Raw genomic sequence first — 18,049 nt, forward strand, 5'->3', positions numbered from 1 at the left:
GTGCCCACTGAATTGATGCTTGAACTGGGAAAAAAGCACAGTAAATGTTGGAATTTCCACTATGGTTGAGAATTCTATAACCTCTTTTGACAAACTTAATATTGGCTGCACCCATTCTGGGTAATTTGGTGGAAATTCATGTTATGGTGGTGAAGAGACGGGGCCTTGTATGCTTCTTCTCTTTCTGTTTTCTAACACTCATTCTCCTGGGCCTTCCAGATCCTCCCCTAGAAGTGCCAGTTCTGGCTTGGTGCTGCGCTGAGGCAATATTTGTTAATAAGGCCCTTTCCTCATCTCTTCTGAGCCTCCGGTTCTTTCTCTGCACAATGAGGGCTTAGACTAGATAACTACTTTTCAGTTTCTTTTAAAGCCATGTTTCCTTTGAGAAACAGAAAATGCAAATCTGTCCTCTCAAACCAACCCTTTAGATTTTGAAAAGTCCTCCAAGGAGTGACATAGCTCTTTGTGGAAAATGAATGTGATTGTGATTCCAGGTGACACAGAAAAGACTATTCAGAGATTGATTGCAGGGAGAGGGCAGGAAAGGGGCAGTATGTCACACTTTCTAGTGTGAGCACTGGAGCAGGGGCTTGGATTTAAATACGGTGTCTGACGTGGCCTCTCTCTAATCTTGTAGAATGTGATAAACTACTCTACCTCAGTTTCTTGATGTGTCAAGTTGGGGTGATAATATTTTAAGGCTTTTGTGAAACATTATGCACATAAGCCATTTGTGTATGGGTAGAAACAAGACCTGCTAGGGATTCAGGGATTTGTTTAAAAAAAAAAATCTTGTCCATAGCACTCTGTCTGTGTGTATTTAGTAGTTCCTGAAGGGTGAGGGTGAGTCTAAAGTCCATCGTGGGACAGGTGGCCCATGATTCTCTGTGCCCCTGAATGCCCCCTCCTCCCCAGTCCTCTTCCCCAGTCCAGGATGAAGTTCCCTAGTAGATTTACTCAGAGGTCTTGTGAAAATGGCTATTCATTTTATTGTTTCACCAAGAAGGGCTGCCATCATGATCTCTGTGGTCAGGATTTGAAGGGCTGCCATCATGATATCTGGTAAGAATTCTATGGAATTGGTTGTTTCTATTTAATGAAAAGAAAAAAATTACAAATAGAAAATGAGAACAAGGATGGTCACATGGGCTCTTGGAAGTGGACACCATTAGAAGTTGGAGGGACTAGTGGGCTCAGTGGGAATGTTAACTGAGTGTATCTCATGGGCTGGGCATTGTCCTATTTGTACTGTGTGTTCCTTATTTGAGACAGTGAGCTCACCTAACCTCGAAAACCTCTTTAAAATATTAGACTTTTTATTTTGAGATGTAATGTAGATTCCCATGTGGTAGTAAGAGATAATATGGAGAGAGCCTATGGACTCTTTGCCCAGTTTTCCTTAATGGTTCCATCTTGCAATATTGGGGTACAATTCATTACTGACTCACTAACAATTTGAGGTTTGTGTTATTGCCCTCATTTCTATCCACGATTAAATTGGGGCTTAGAGAAGCACACAGGCCTGCCCAGGTCACCCACATTGTTAGTGCAGAGTCTGGTGAACGTGGGCTTGGGATTTCCAGGAAGCATCATTATGATGGTCTTTGGCAGGGAGCAGCATTCACTTTGCTTGTTTATTCATTCATTCAAAAAACATTTATTGAGTAAATTCTGTGGGTCAGATGCTTTCTTAGGGTTATCTGATTCTTCAGCAGTACTGAGAACCAGGTAATGTTTATATTTTTTAAACTGAGAAAATTAGCTCTGAGAGGTTATAACTCCCCCAAAGGAAGAATAGCTCATAAAGAGGGGATAGTACATTTGTACAGTCACCACTTTTTATGCAGGTGGTACCCTAGGCATTTTACATTTGCAAACATCCGTAATCCAGATATATTCTTGCAAGGCAAGGATATTTTTTAATTGATGTATAGTCAAGTTTACAATGTTGTGTCAATTGCAAGGTGTTTTTTGACTTTTGAATTAAAAAATACTTTTTCAGGAGGGAAATTAGGTGTATTTATTTGTTTGATTTTTTAAAATGAGGTACTGGGGTTTGAACCCAGGACCTCGTACATGCTAAGCATGTGCTCCACCAATGAACAGTACCCTCTACCCCAAGGCAAGTTTTCTTATCCATTACTATGAAGCTAAGAGGTTCAAATAAATTGAATAGAATTCCAGATCTTTTGATCCTACTGTGGTCCTTTTCTTTATATTCTGCTGAAGGGGTTTGGGGAAAGCATATCCTTTGTTCATTTCTTTATTCAGCATTTTTGAGTAGTGACTTTATATCAGAGCCTTGCTAGGTGCTTGGAAATATAAAATAAGAAATGACACTTCTCTGCAGGGGCAGGAAGCCTAGACCAAAAACTGGGTAATGTGATCCGAGCTACAGTAGCCATGTGCAGACTATGAGGACAAACTGTACCCCCGGATTTGCTTTGGCTTCCCTTGCCTTCTGTCTGGTACACACCAGGTCACCGCAACCCAGATGGGCCCATAGCACACAGCAGAGTATGTACCTCGATCTCCTCTCCTGTCTCGGCAGGGCCTGCAACATGAGCATCCCTGACTACGTGCAGTGTGCTGAGGACCACCAGACTCTTCCCGTTGTAGTCCAAACCATGGAGATCATCTCAGAGGAGAATTTCTTTTGCATCTATCAGCTACTCAACTCGGTGAGCCATATCAGCCCATGTGGCTCCCAGGGGACACTCTGTATCCACTACAGGCACCGCTATGTGCCCGAGAATGGGTGGAGCGTCTTTCAGAAACACTGCAAGGTCGTGGGCCTTGTCACCATTACCGACTGTCTCTCTGCCAAGGCCTTGGAGAAGCTCCACGTGCAGAGGAGCTGTATGGCACCTCGATAATGACTCTCAGCTCTTTGTCTTTGTACTGCATGTGGAGGAAGTCGAGCAGCCGCGCACCGACGTTGCCTTTAAATTTAGAGGACTACAGGGTGGTGGAGAAGAGGATCGAGGACTTCACTGAGTCATTCTTCATCTTGCTCAAGTACAAGTGGCTGGATGGTGGCCCCAAGAATTCTGGGGACAAGATTCCCCTCCCCTGCATCCCGTTTGAGAAGGAGGACTTCATGGGACTGGACACAGACAGCAGGTAAGTTTACCTGGAGGCCAGTCCACCCTGGCTTTGTGCCGGATTGCTTCCCTACATCCAGAAAGGGATCAGCAAGGAAGAAGTCAATCTTGTAGCCAAGGGGGGATGGAGATGCAGCCCGCCGGTTTACAGACATTTCAAAGTGAATCCGCCTTTGTTTCAGAGAGATCCTTTTAGGGTTAGTGTGGACACTTACTCCCGCTTTACAGCCAGGAACATGCTGGGACCCCTGGAGTTGCTGTCCAATAAAGTAGCCAAAGCCACTGATGCTAGGAGCACTGGGGAGGAGGCTGGACTGAGCTGAGATGTGCTGTAGGTCAAATACACATCAGACACTGAGGCTTGTCTAGTAAAAGTATATAAACTATCTCTTTACTTCCTATATTGATTACATGTCAAAATGATAGTATTTTACATACAGTAGATTAAGTAAGATCTGTTCTTAAAATCAGTTTCTAGTATTTGTTTTTTGTTTGTTGGTTTGTTTCTTTGTTTACCATTTTAAACGTGGCAAATGGGAAACGTTATTTACATGGCTCTCATTTCATTTCTGTTGGGCAGCCTGTCCTGGGACAGTCTCATCCCTTTGCTTATAGATGAGATGCTGAACCCCGAGAGGCGGAACGAGGAGCTGGTTGAGCTGGGGCTGGAGCCGGTGTCTCCTGCCTCCCAGGCCCAGCACCTATTCTGCTCAGGCCCTCTCTTCTTGCCCGACAGCCTCCATGCCAAGTTAGGACATCAGAAACACCGCCGGGGACTTCCGAATGAACTCCTTATGCAGGGAAAGGCGTATCACGGTGTATGGGACAGAGCAGGGACATGTTCATTCTCACTTTTTCCCTGTGATTAAGTCAACGGCCCCACATTTCCTCGGAAGTACGGACGAGCTCTTCTGGGCTGCCTACCCCCCCCAACTTCAGCTGTTTCCCGGTGTATCTGTTGTGCTGTCCCTCAGGCAGAAGAGGGTGAGATGCCTTTTCCAAGACGTGGAAACCTTTGCTGGGGAGAGTGAGGGAAGCTGTGTTCCCCCGGCCTACGGCCTCTGTCCTTGAGTCTGGAGAGGGCTCATGGTGTTCCCACAGGTGACGGTCAGAGAACCTGGCACATGTTTCTGGGCCCGCTGTGAAGGAAGTGCTCTGTGACTCTTGAACTTAGCTAAGATCAGATCCTACTCTCTGGTTGTTGTTAAGTTGGAGGAGAAGATGCTAGAGAATTGATAAAAAGAATGTCTAGACCAGCCCTGTGAGTGAGAAGCACAGGGGACACGAGTCCCACCTGCGAGAGACAATGTAGCGGGCTCTGGATGAATTTTCTGTTCCTCCCAGACATACCTCTATGACTTAAGGAAGGGGAGAGGCATGCTGTAGCCATGATCTGTACTTGTCCTCTCAGGGCCCTGTGATCTACATGCCCGCACTCCCCATCTGCTTCTTAAGGTGAGCTGGCATGTATAGGAGCCTGGGCACTGCTGAGGGCATAGCTGCCAGCACCGTGCTACACCAAGTCTGGCTCCGTTCACCTCTCCTGTCAACACCTGCTGAGGCCCCAGGCATTAGTCAAGGTAGGTGCATTGGTGCAACATAAGCAGGGACCACTTCTCCCCCTGGACAGACTGGTGAGTGAGCAGTGGAAGACTGGAGCCCTGCCCCAGCCCCCACGCCAGTGCCTCCTCTTTTGTCATAGGAGGCACTGGTGATATTTTTGCTCAACAAATGCTTGTCTCTGAGTCTGCAGCCCCACCAGAGAATGCCAGATTGTTTTTGTCTTTTGAAGTCTGCCCTTGGGACTTGGCGGAGTATCCGGATGTGTAATTAGCCCACAGTGGTTGACACTGTCCCCATTGTTTACCCAGAACCTCGTGTACCAGGCATGGCTCCCAGTATCGAAATACAGCAGCGCATTAAACCTCCCTCCTTTTGGGTCTGTCTGTTCTGGTACCATAAGGGCTCAGCCAGCTTCTGAACGTCAGTGAGATAACGCGGCCAGTGAGCTCGGGTCAAGCACATTCTCCTCCAGTCACTTTTACCCCATTGTTGCTTTTAGTATTCCACAGTCATTAATTATTTAAACAATTCTTTGGTACAGGAGCAGAGCCTAATTCTCTCCTGCTACTCTTGGTGGAAGTGAGTAAAACGGTCCAGACTGAAATGCGACCACAATTTGTAGCTCAAAAGCTGCCTTGAAGCTTGTAGGTGGAATTTTGGTTAGGGGCGCTGACCACGTAGGGGTCCCCCGGCAGCGCCGCTCCCCTCAGGTCCCTGCTTTCCCTGGAGCAGGGGGTGAGGGTGGGTCTCACCATCCCCTCGTCCCTGGCCTCACACACTCACGTAAATTCTTGTACATGCTGTCAAAATCATTTTTGTTCTTGTGTGTTTCTAATTTTCTCTTGTTCCTCTTTTCCTTTTTCTTTATTCCTTTTTCATTTGTACTGCCCAGTGAGCATGTTGTTGCATCTGAAAATGTGGGCTGTGCACACCCTGCATTGGAAATAGCCAGATTGCACTCCATACTGTCTCCATCGCTTTAAAAAGCAAAATCTTAATATCTGTCTTGATCCATGTATTATCCTAGTCATTTTGTATTTTCTAATGTTTTGGAATATTTGCTTTGTTAGCACATTACCCACTGGTGTTAGATACCTGTTAAAATCCTTGCTTTGAGGGACCTGTTTGGTCCTCCTTTTATTTGGTGACAAATGCGCCCTTATTAAATTTGTTTGATTGTTTTGAAGAAGTAAGATGTGAATTGATTTAGTCGGCTGCTCAGGGATTCTTTTCATGGAGTATTTAAACTTGTAAGGTCAAACTCTGCAGCATTTTGCTCGATTCCTGCTTTTACACAAACGTGCTCGGCACGCGGTTCCTGGCTGTCGCTGTGTGACGTGCGTGACGGCGCTTCATGGCCGGCGGTCACTGGTGAGGAAGTGGCCGCCACGGAGGTGACAGCTGCAGGGGACGCTGTTGGAGGAAGCGGTCACCGTTTGGTTCTTTAATTTTTTTTTTTTGCATTCAACTTCCCCGTGCCATTTACTTTACTTTGCCTTCATAAAGGGGCAGAATTGGGTCTAAAATCCATGACACTATTTGTTCCCTTTACGAGGCTGGTTTTTCTGGGTATCAGGACAACATGACCTTCTCCTAAGTAGCTGGCTCACCTGGATCTGTTGGACACAGGGACAGCTAAAAGGGCCGTAGCTTCCTCTCTGCTCCAGCCAGTGGGCATTCAGAGCTGGGTCTGTGGTTTGCCTCAGCAGCCGTGCAGACCTCCCTGCCCCGGCCTTTACTTTTAACCCATGTTGGCAGTAAAGAGTTGAATCCGTTTCTGTTGCAGCTGACATCCACCACTGACAGCCGTGTCGTTAGTTTGTGGTAGTCAGTCTCCAACACCCCAGACAACCGTGAAGGAAGATGATTTGGCCGACCTAGGACCCTGGATTCTCACCCTCACCATGGTTCATCTCACCCGGTGGAAGGGTGTGGCCACCACCATCATGCTGACCATGAGGCCTTGTTTCTCCTTTCATGCTCTGGTCCAAATGTGGACACTTCACTTTTCACTGAATTTGTCTCGCTTGAGACAGGCCAGAATATCTGAATGAGTCCATCACATTCTGGGTGGGGAACAGAACAGAAGTAAGTGTCGCAAGTAGATGGAGTCTAGGCTGTCCGGGTTGGCAAATGCAGGCTGGGATCTGTGATGGCTGGGCTGTACACTGGACACAGGTCTTTCCCGTGGCTCCCGAGAGCCCAGGAGTTGGAGTGATAACAGCCTTGCGTGGGTTCCCCCATCCTCATTTGCTCACTGGCAAGTGTGTCTGCTAATTAGGAGCTCCCCCAGACCTCGGGCCTTTCAAAGCTCAGACCACGGGAAAATCTTGAGTCCCTTCTCCTGGGCCTCCTGTGTGAGAATCCAGTGCCTTCTGAGGTGAACAGCGGCAGGAGATGCCTCCCCCTCCAGGGAGCACCCTACGGCGGACTGTTAGTGAACCATGCTGTGAGCTTGTGTGTTTCCGGCCATGGTCCCTGCAGAACCACACTTGAGATCAGCTTATTGGCGAAAATAACAGGACTGATTCCAGGGCAGGGCCTGGGGGAGGGAACAGTGGAAATTGAATGTGACCTGAGACAACTAGGTGGGTGCTGAGGCTGTTACTAAAATGGGGAGTCTGGGAGGTACCTGCCAGGAATCGAATTCCAGAGTAAATGGTGGACATGAGGCATTTTTAAGATGCCATTTTTCATCCAAGTTAGGACTTCAAAGAGGCACTCGGCTCTATGAGACTGGGGCTCAGGTGAAGGAGCTGGACTAGAGATACAAGTTGGGAGTCGTCATTCTTAGCTGGTGTTCACAGCCTTGCATGTGAATTAGATCATCTCGAGAGCTGCAGACTGAGGCTGAGGGAGGGGAGGGCTGTGCCTCGGTTGGAGGAAAGCCCAGACCATGCAGCTTTGGTGTGTCAGCCAGCGGCGTTTGTCATTTTCAGAGCAATCCCATTTATCCTTAAGGGGCCTGGGGGTCAGCAGGGCCAGCCAGAAAGAAATCCAAAGGGAGAGTCTTGGCCACGTGTGCGTCTTAGGAAGGTGCAGAGGCTGCAGGATACGGAAGGTTAGAATCCTCAGAAGCTGGAGTTGGAGTGGGGAGAAGGTATTCACAGTCACCTGTGAGGGAGGGAGGGAGGCCTAGGGAGTCCCCACCCTACCGGACTCGCTTTCCCATGAACAGGAGGCAGTCAGACAGAGGATCTGAGGTAAGAAGGATGGGCACTGGGAGGGGAGCCAACCTGGAGAATGGTGCTTGGAAAGTTCTGGAATAGTCTCCCTGAAAAATAGAGTTAAAAATACCCAGACTCTTAAGAATATTGTTAGTGACTTGGGAGGAGGCATTTATTTTTCTGGCCTCCTAAGTGTAAGTCATGTATTCAGGGATACACAGAAGATACGGGCAGTCTGTTCCGGGGACTTGATCCTTACCAGGGGGATCAGTGCAAGTTTAAAGGGGCAGAAGGGCAGCGGAGGGAAACTAGCCAGGCCCCGTGTCAGGTAGCAGTCGGCCGCCCTACTTGCGTGTTGCATTCACATCCATGACTCCCAGGTGGGCGCTGACAGCCCCCTTTTGGGGATTGGGAAGCCTTCTCAGAGGGGTTAAGGAATTGGTTTGTTTAGCGGTTGATAAATGCTGTAGCAGGATTCAAGCAGAGCCTTGTCAGACTTCAAGGGCATGTTCTCTCTACTGTTTCCAGTACTTCCCTGTTATACCTGGAATGGTGAAGTGGGTCAGATTTGGAGCCTTTCAGAAAAAGTATGATTTAAGTGCCTCAGGACTGTTTCACAAAGCTCAGCGTTCTTTGATGGTTCTGAAGCATGCAGTGCTTTTCGCCCCACAGAGGTAACGTCTAACTCCATTGTCGATGATGTGGTTGCAAATGATATACAGGTGTAAAACCACACTTCGCAGCTTCTAAAGGGAAAGTCTCCAATTCTCCCTTGGTCGGCTTTCTTCCACGGGGTGTAACTGTGCTGCAGCATAGGACTGAGCTTCCGTATGGAGTGAGGATTTAATATCCGATGTTAGCATAAAATGGTCAGATGAAGAAAACCGACATTGACAATTTATTTTTGGGTTTCATTTGTCAAGATATACTATCAGTTAATGGCCCATATAGCAAATGAAATTCAGTATAGGACATTGCATTTCTTCCTTTCTATTTAGAGTTGTCTTACCGAATAAGGTTGCCTGCTTTGGAACATCAGTTTCACCACCACGGCACCTATCAGTGTGTTGGTGTGATTGCATTTACAGAGTGAATCTAATCTGGTCTTCCTCAGCCCCAAACACTCCAGTGCAGAATCACGGGCTGTAGCCATCTGTTAGTCATGCAAATACTTCTAAAATTATATGATGCCAGAAAAGAAAGAAGAGAGAGAGAGAGATTGCCTTTATCAAAGTTCCTTTCAGTTCTAACTGCAAACTGTTGTTGAGCAGCTCTGGTTTCCTTTGGATATGAATATATACATTTCTTTGCATGTAACCTAGGTTTTGGACTAGAACACCAAGTTCTTGCTGTCCCCAAGCCACAAAAATAGTAGCCAAATTGCACACGTGTGAAATAGTTTATACTTTTTTCTGAGAAAGTATCCTTGAATTTGGGACTTGGACTGTGATTTCTGCTTTTTGCTTCCCTCAACCGTCTTGTAATCTCTCACTCCTTCCCACGTGGTTCCCAAGTGTTCGTGGTCTCAAAGGAGCGGGCAAACACCCAGTTGGTCACCATGTACTGCTGCTATAGATAGAGACCAGACAAGACCTAAAGGACATTATCGGAGAGGAATTCCTGGAAGAAATGGGCTCTAAATTCAGTTGTGAGGACAGAGTAAGAGTCAGCCAGGAGAAGGAGTCAAGAATGTGTCTCAGATCGCAGGTGCAGCCCGGGCAGTGGCCTGGAGGCTTTTGGCGTGGGCACCCGTGGAGAGTGCCCTGTGCGGTCCAGGGTGGAGGGAGCCCCTGCTGGGGAGGACACTGGAGAGAGTCCGGGATGTAGGGCTTTGGAAGAAGTTGAGTTTTACTAGAACTGACACAGTAGGCAGTGAAGGGTGTCAACAGAAGTGACCCTCAGGAAAGGTACTTCTGGTTTTGCTTCTGATATTCTACAGACCGAAGGATCGGGACGGGCGAGAGCAGTTATGTCTGTCCCTTTGAGACCCAACCGGTCATTCATTTATACATTACACGTGCACTTCTGTGAGTCTAGGGGAGAGAGCGTGTAGCCACATTAGTAAGCAAAATGTATTTGCTTCTTGAGAGCTTAGCATTGTCAGAAGTTGACTTAGCCTAGAATGTTCTAGGAAGAGAGGAACAAATTGTGGAGGTTGGAGGGAGGGAAGGCTTCCTTGGGAAACAGTCAAAATGAGACTGGAGCAAGTGGGAAGTAGGAGCAGGTCAGGGGCCCCTGTGGTCACTGGGGACCTGTGTACTTAGGTGAGGATGGGCGAGCAGGGTCTGGGGTGGGGCTAGAACTCTAACAGGGAGCCTCTAAAGGGTTTGAATTGGGGGTTGATGTAATCAAATTTGTGATTTGGGAAGGCTGCCGTGGCTCTCTCTGTTTGTATAGCGGGGAAGAGGGGGTTGGTGCCACCAACTGGGGGATCATTAGAAGACCATTCACAGGCTGGGATATGGGCATCGGGGCTACTTGGGGATGGCAGGGGCAGTGTGGATGCCGGCTTTCTTTATTGGGGGACTTGTTAGCGGGCCGACCTAGAGGCATTTTGTGGCTGGAAGAAAACTGATGGAGGCCGCCAGGTGGATTTTCCTCTTCTCTCCTTCCCTGCCTAGTGTGATGATCTTAGCTCAGCCAACATTTGGAACAAAAGAGCTAATTTCCAGGGTTGCCCAGGCCTTTGTAGAGCTCCTTCGAGTGAGATCTGATAGGATTTAGGTTTGTGTTCAGATCTGGATGTTCACTTAGCTAGAAACGTCCTGTCATTTCGATTTCCATAGGGGTTTTTTACTTCATAAAGATTGCTTTCTTGGTGAGAGGAAATTTAATAGAGCTGTTGTCTTTTTCAAAAAAATCATATCATTTAAGAACTTTAATATTCAAAAGAATAGAAATATATAAAATATTTAAGGAAGTCTTTGGTGTAGTTTCTTTGCTTTCTGAGCTAATGTGGAGTTAGAGCCTTTGCATTACTTAATAGCACATCCTTGTCAGTATTTAAAGAGCTGATAGTGGGCGCCCCAGGCCCCACCTCTCAAAGAATCGTTAAAGTTTTCTCTGAAATAGTGAGGTCATAAAGGTCTTGTTTTCAGAAATCAAACGGTTTATAATACGCAGCATAGCCACATTTATAAAATAATAATTAGTTCAAAATTAAGAAAGTGGAGGATAATTGATTTTTTTAAAGCCTATACATAAACTTTCTTGTGCTAATGTTGCAACTGGAAATTTTGAAAAGAAAAATCCTACTGCAATATCATCTACATGGAATATATATATGAGTTTTACGCTTGAAAAGTAACTGCACAGTGGTTTTCAAAGTCAGGAGCATTCCAGCTCAGATACTGGCAGTGATGGTTGCTGGTTTTCAATGAAAGAGCCTAAATTTGCCTTCTTAGCTTTTTTATTTTTGTATTGAGCGGGTTGATTAGTGCTTTGCGAGCATGATTTTGGGGCAAATTGAGGGCAGATGTCGTGTAAAAACAGTGAGATATTTCCATGCATTTTATTTTCTGAACATCACCAGGGCACATGTGGGGTTTGTGCCTGCAGGCTGGAATGCTGCAGGACTCCCTAATCCATCACCATTATGTCCTGGAGCTGCTCAGGTCATTGAATGCTTTTCTGTTGCTTGGAGGAAAGGTGGTCTGATGGAGATGATCAGATGTGCAGTTAAAGTGCTATTACTTGAAATAAGAGTAACCTAGAAACATTGCTCTAACAATACAGGATGAGGGAGGAGAATTGTCTGAGCTACTTGCAGTGGGGAGTCTTCTCATGTTTCTCCCACACCTTGACTCCTGCCAATATCTGCCACAGTCCTGCACGGTAGTCCTGCCGAAGCAAGCAAGCACTTTGCTCAGAAACGCACTGAATTTCCTTGTGCCTCTGTTTGTTGGCTTTTTTTTGAAAGCACATTTTGCCCTTTGCTTAAATGCCATCCATGCTAGTCAACTCTTACACTCATTTTTCTGGAACTCGTCCATAAATAGCTGCTGAATGGATGAACAGAATGTAGTATCTCCATGTAGTGGAAGATTATTCACACGTAAGAGTGAATAAAAAAGAAAAAAAAAAGAGGAAAATGAAAAAGGCCACCGGTTTTTGGAAGTCCACCCTGACTGTTCAACCCACACTTTTCCCTTTGAAACCCAATCACTTACGCTCCACTCTACTCTTTTTGATAGTGCTTACCACCTTCTAATAATCTTTAACGTTTTCAAAAAAAAAAAGAAAGAGATGCTGATACCACTTCAAAATATACAAGCCTTGATAACAGCTTGTTAATTGAAAGGAAGCAGACACAAACGGTCAAATATTGTTGATTTCAGTGATCTGAAATGCCCAGAAAAGGCACATGCAGAGGCAGAGAGCAGGTGATGGCTGGAAGTGGCTGGTTGGAGGGGGATTAGGGAGTGACTGCTAGTGATAGGCGGATTCTTTAGGGGTGATGAAGTGTTCTGGAAATAGAAGGTGATGGGTGCTACACAACCGTGATTGTGCAGAAGACTGCTGAGCGCTGTGTCTGGGAGTGCCTGTTGTTGGGGCATCTTTATTTTGTTCTCATCCTGCAATGTGAAGAGCCATCTTCTGCTGTGGCTGTTCTACTCCTGTGAGTGGTGAGGGTCAGAGACTTTGCAGAGTCATGTTTCTTTTTTCCCCCTGGGTGAGTGTAGGCAAAAAAAGATTTAAGCCTAAGAAAGTGCTCCATCTGCAGAAATGTCTTTTTGTTTTGCATGATGTAAAAACCTTGAGAGCTTTTAATCGTTGAGGCCAGTCTCTGGGAGGAAATAGCCCGTGAAGCCTGTTTGAGCCCGGGAAGCACCGTGCATCTCTCCCAGACACGGGTGGGGATTTCACCCCCGTTCAGGCAGTGAAGGGCCCAGACCCGTGAGCAGACTTGACAATCGTGAATATTTACGTGTATCCGCTGCTTCATCTTGGATATTAATTTCAAGCTGAGTCAGTTTGTGGCGGCAGCCTCATCCTACATCAGGAATTTATAGTATCTGCTCTTTGAGGTGAAGACCTGACAGACTTGATTATTTAACAGTCTGCCTTGAATTGATATCTCAGATTCCTTTGTCAAAAGCAAAACAGCAGAAATACAGACGTCCTTTAATGCCAATGTGACCTGGAACGGGATTAGCCTCTGTGCCTCAGTCGCCTTATCTGTGAGTGGGTAAGATGATAACAGTGCTTCCCTCAGAGGAGCTGGTGAGGGGAGAGTCAGAAGCACAAATGGAGGACTTACACGAGGTGCTCATGAATGACATAGTTTAGTGCTGTCAGTCTGGTGAGGCCTCAGGGGCAGAGATGTCAGAACAGAGCAGTCCTAGCCGGAGCTCCATCCGTGATGGCAGCTGTTATGATCAGTATCACCACTGTTGATTATCAGGTAGTTTATGACTTGGTAATATGAATTCATGAATAATGTTAAAGAACTAGATATCTCAGATCCAGTTTACATAGTCCTCAAAATTTCCTCTGAGAAATTGATGGTATCTTCCCCATCTTAAATCTGAGATGAGTCTCTAAAAAAGTCTGTATTCCTCCATCTTTTTGCTTTAATTCCCCATTTCTTAAAAAACAAAGTTTTTAAATGGAGTTACTGGGGACTGAACTGAGTGCCTCATGCATGCTAAGCACATACTCTCCCACATGAGGTATAACCTCCTCCCTGATTTTTTTTTAATTTACTTTCTTAATTTACGGAGTTTAGAGGCCTCTAATTCTTTTTCTGGAGACTTGTCCATGAACCTGTAAATCTATAATTAATGGACAAAATTTGGTTTATTAAAAAAATCAATAGAATATTGTGCAATCCATCCAAAAAGAAATGCTCATTGACTTAAAATGTTTCTCCTTTAAGGTGATTTCTCCTTTGTGGTCTAGCTTAATTTATTAACAGGCATCCTCATCATCATAATGACCAAACTCGCTGTGAGTGGACACCTACCTAAGGATAAAATGCTTTCCTCATGTTTTAGTTCATAGCAGGTGTTTGATTGTAGGTATCAGTGTCTCCTTTTTTGCAGCTGAGGGATTGAGAGATGGAGCAGCTTGTCCCAAATTACACGCAGCAGGCTGTGGCTAGCTCGGTGCTGGAACCCAGGCTGCACAGGATGCTTTCTTAATTGCTCCTCTAATCAGCCTCCCGTTAAGTGGTTACCCAAACACCTGTGACTCCATAAATGGCCGAGTTTAGTGATCTCAGCTTGATGATGCCTTCAAAGGAGAGACACCATTGAGAAGGTGAGACAGAGTGGCAGAAATTACAATTGTTTATTTTCACAAATTTATAATTCTCAGGTAATTACTTAAAAAGTTAATTTTATATTTTAGTGCTCTGTAAGCACTAAAAACATAACATTAAAAATAATTATAGTGCAAAAGAGAAGTGGGCTCTGAAAGTCCAACCACTGCTATTGATGTTACTTGTTTTTCTCTAGTGGCCCTTATTTACAGAAATACTTACAAAGACTGAATTGGTTTTATGTAGTCTTAATATGGAAGAAAAGATTGTCAGTGAATATTGTAAGTAAAGTCTTTACTCTTTTCTTTCCTGTTGATGAATATGTAAGTTGTTTTCATGGCTTAAGTACATTTCCTCATTTGTGAAATTTTAGTAATATTGTTTAATTTGTCTGACTGTGAGAGTTAGACGCCTTGTATACAAAGAACACAAGAGGTGCTTAATAAAAGTGCTGTCACAATGACAGATATTTTAGATTGATCAACTCTGAATACTAAAGAGTGTTGCTTATTTCTGATGCATATTTATTATGTATATGTATGATATATTTGAATATGGTTTAAAGTAACAAGGATTCATTTTTTTTTGGTGTAGTATGAAGTTTTAATGAAATCTGTATCATTCTAGTGAGACAGGGACTAGTTAAATTGCCTTAATCAGATGACCTTGAAGATTATTTACACAGAATATATATTGTTACAAATCAGAATTTATGTTGCCGTGTAACCCTCCACTCAGATATTTAAATTCGTGGGATTCTGACCAGATCAATTAAGTTTAGTAAAATCCACATTGATCATTTTCAGGGAATAAGCTCCTCTCTTTGTGATTAAAGAAAATTTTGATTTTTTTCTACACTCTTAACAGGTTTAAAATATCAAAACATTGATTTGACACATTACTTTTTTAATAGAGAGAATAAAGCTCATGCTGTTTTATTATGTAAATAAATATTTTTGTATGTCGACAAACTTGTATGATATCCTGGATCTTTGAGAAGTATTTTGCAAGATATTAGATAACCTACTGTTGGAAAAATACAAACGTGACTTTTATGAACATAGGCGTAGTACAGATCTGTTGGTTTTTGCTACAGTGCAAGACATGAGGCCTAGGATGCCTTTGCTGCCGATTGCCAGGAGGACACATTCCATGTCTCAGTTTCCCCTCCTGTAAAATGAAGTGGCTGAACTGGATTCTTTCCTCTTCTAAGATGAGTTTCCATGAGCCTATGTCTTCTGTTTATATTCAGGAGTATTAGCAGTGTCAAATTAAATACTGAATATCCCTCCCTTCCCCCGAATCAAAGTGCAGTATATGCTACATAAGCTTTAAGTTATCTGATTCTCCTTTCTGATCCTACAGGCAATTTTTGTGTTGCATCTTTCCCGGCAACCTGGAAGGTCATTTTAGCCATAGGTGGCACTGTTGCACCTTCTTACAGTCTTAACATTCCTGTTTGTAAAAGAAGGCTTAAATAACTTTATTTTATTTTGATTTCTTTACTTAATGCTTCAGAAGAGCCCAATGTCTTTTATGTGTGTCTACCTGGAAAAGTTATTCTGCTTATATCTTAGATTTATTCTGTCATCTCACTGTGAACATTTCAGACTTGCTGTGCAAGCAATGGGAAAATCGGGCTTTTCTTCTAGTGTTAGAAACCAGTGAGCCGGGATTTTATAAAACAGCTAGAAGCGGCATCTGGACGACCTTAAAGGTGAAAAGTGTATTGAGTTCCCTGAGTTTTGACCCCGCCGCTGTGTGTTAATAGGTGGTAGGAGATTTGGTACATATACGAAGGGGTGCAGTTTTTTGACTTGGGTTTGGTTGCACGTGCTGCCACTGAGCCACGTGAGGCTGAGACAGTTCGTTTTGAGTTTTTCCCTCGTCTGTAAGATGGGGACATTCATATATGAATTGTAGAATTGTGAGAATTAGAAATTATGTGCAGTGTTTACCACAGTGAGTATGTCAAGAGGGCTCTTAAACTTTAGCTGCTGTTTTGTGTGAAGCCATCATTTGGGAGTCTTTGGCAATTACTAAGAAACAGGAAAATAAGAAGAGCTGTTTTTATGATGAAAGATATTTGAGGAGGTTCCATAGTTCCTATACCCATAATTTAGCATCAGCAGAGTCAGGACAGTTACACAGTCGCCCTGAACCAATGTTAAGCCACAGAATTATTTGTTGCTTCATATATTTTGGGGCTTAAGGAGATCCAATACTTATACACATGTTGTCTCCAGCAGCCAACTGAGAGATGACACAAAAGAGTAGACAGGCGATAAATGTCTTCTTTGTTACTGATGAAGCCACGTTCTTCATGAACTTCAAGGCTGTGGGAAAATGCGTGTCATGATACTGTGTCCCAGAAATACAGACTCACCCTGTCCCATGTAGCTCTGGGCCACAGCGAGCCTTCCCTTGAGAGGACCTGCCCCTTCATGCACAGGGCTTTCCTGCCATGGAGCTGAGCATCCCAGGTGCTTCCCAATGGTGACCAACACTGGAGTGAAAGGAAGGGTTTCACATGCCCCGCTTGTCTCCCCGGACTCACACCTCACTCTGTTAGTGTGATGAGTGCTAGCTGTGGGCCAGGGGCCAGGGGTGTGAAGGGAGAAGCACTCTCCATGGCCCAAAAGAGTGGTTAGGAGGCATCCCCTCCCTCAGTTTAAACAGGTGGTGGGGTGGAACATAAGGGTACTCCCCAATTGTTTATAAAAGGAGAAATAAGGATGTTCTTTGGGACTTAGGCTAGCCAGGAAACACATAAGATGATTAGAGGGGAGACTTGTAAATCACTTTGATATTAAGTTGACATTTGTTGAACACCCAAAATGTGCTACATTCTTTTCTGAGCATTTTACAGAAATGAATCCTTCGATCTTCTCAACAAGCGAGTAAGGAAGGTTTGATTGTTATCCCAGTTTTACAGTGTGGAAATTGAGGCACACAGAGGGTAATTAAGTTGGCAAAATCACAGAACTAGTAATTGGCAGAGCTGGTATTTAAACCCTGGCTGTCTGGTTTTGAGGCTCCCAGAGATGGGCTTTTTGTGTTTAGCGTTATCAGCATCCCTGAATCTTTGTACCTCTGTGCATCAGTTAGCCTATAAAGGACAGGGAAAGGAGAGTTACATGGGTGCTCATAGTCATGTCTTGCCGCTGTCCACGGAGAGTGCACCGTGATTGGCGTTAATTGTCTTCTGGGCAGTAGATCTGTTCATATAATAGAAATTTAGTTCATTGAGTTAATCTAGAAACCCTTCCTGCTCCGTTTCTGTCCATGCTTGCCATGTGACTGCCTGCCCGTTATTGGGCAGTGGAGGAGAAAATGTACTCATGGTTGAACTCTGATATTTCAGTCTGGTTCATAGATTCACGTCTTCTGTTACATTAATAAGCTAAGTTTCTGGTTTTCTTGCATCAGTGTCTCATGACTTTGGTTAATGTGAAACCAGTCCATGGGAGCCCAGGGGTGATGACGGTATAATTTCTGAGCACGCTGTGGCACTTCTACCCATGCAGACGTGGCTGAAGGATGTCCACCTTCCTCACTGATTTCCCCCAACAGCAGGGTCCTCTCCCACCCCTGGATGTGAGGTTGGGAGCTCTCTGAGTAGGCCAGTCAGAGGCCGAGTCCACCAATCAGAAAATGATGAAGTACCTGGAAGTGGGTTTAATAGAAGAAAAGGGCTTCCAGGTAGTCAGATGGGCTGTTCGAGTCCATTTGGTGAAAAGCTGTCCACTGTCTGTGGTTTAGCTGCTTCTTTGCTATTGAAAAGTCTGGAGTAGATGAAGGGATTTTAAAAAGCAGAAAGGAATGATTTCAGGTGGTACGTCCACAATGGTGAGAAGTGATGGATGACCACCAGTGTGAGGCATAGACAGAGTCTTACAAACTTCATAAAACAGCATTAAAAGCTCTGCCATCTGAGTGCACTTCATATGGGG

At 44.8% G+C, this 18,049-nt stretch overlaps 1 protein-coding gene across 7 annotated transcripts in view; it reads left to right on the plus strand.

Annotated features, from left to right (window-relative positions):
• The window catches only part of LOC140694720 (uncharacterized), a 153,367-nt gene that overhangs the window by 123,934 nt on the left and 11,384 nt on the right, over window positions 1-18,049 (plus strand). For 2 of the 7 annotated variants that reach the window (XR_012070318.1, XR_012070322.1), the window contains exon 1: window positions 3,000-3,123. The exons of 2 other annotated variants lie outside the window; for them this stretch is intronic. The gene's annotated coding sequence lies outside the window, so the exon portion shown is untranslated. Of the gene's footprint in view, window positions 1-2,551; window positions 2,701-2,988; window positions 3,124-4,419; window positions 4,685-18,049 lie in introns of those variants that run through there. 3 more of the 7 variants (XR_012070330.1, XR_012070324.1, XR_012070323.1) reach the window with 3 other exon arrangements.

Source organism: Vicugna pacos, unplaced genomic scaffold, assembly GCF_048564905.1.
Source record: "Vicugna pacos unplaced genomic scaffold, VicPac4 scaffold_103, whole genome shotgun sequence".
NCBI lineage: Eukaryota > Metazoa > Chordata > Mammalia > Artiodactyla > Camelidae > Vicugna > Vicugna pacos.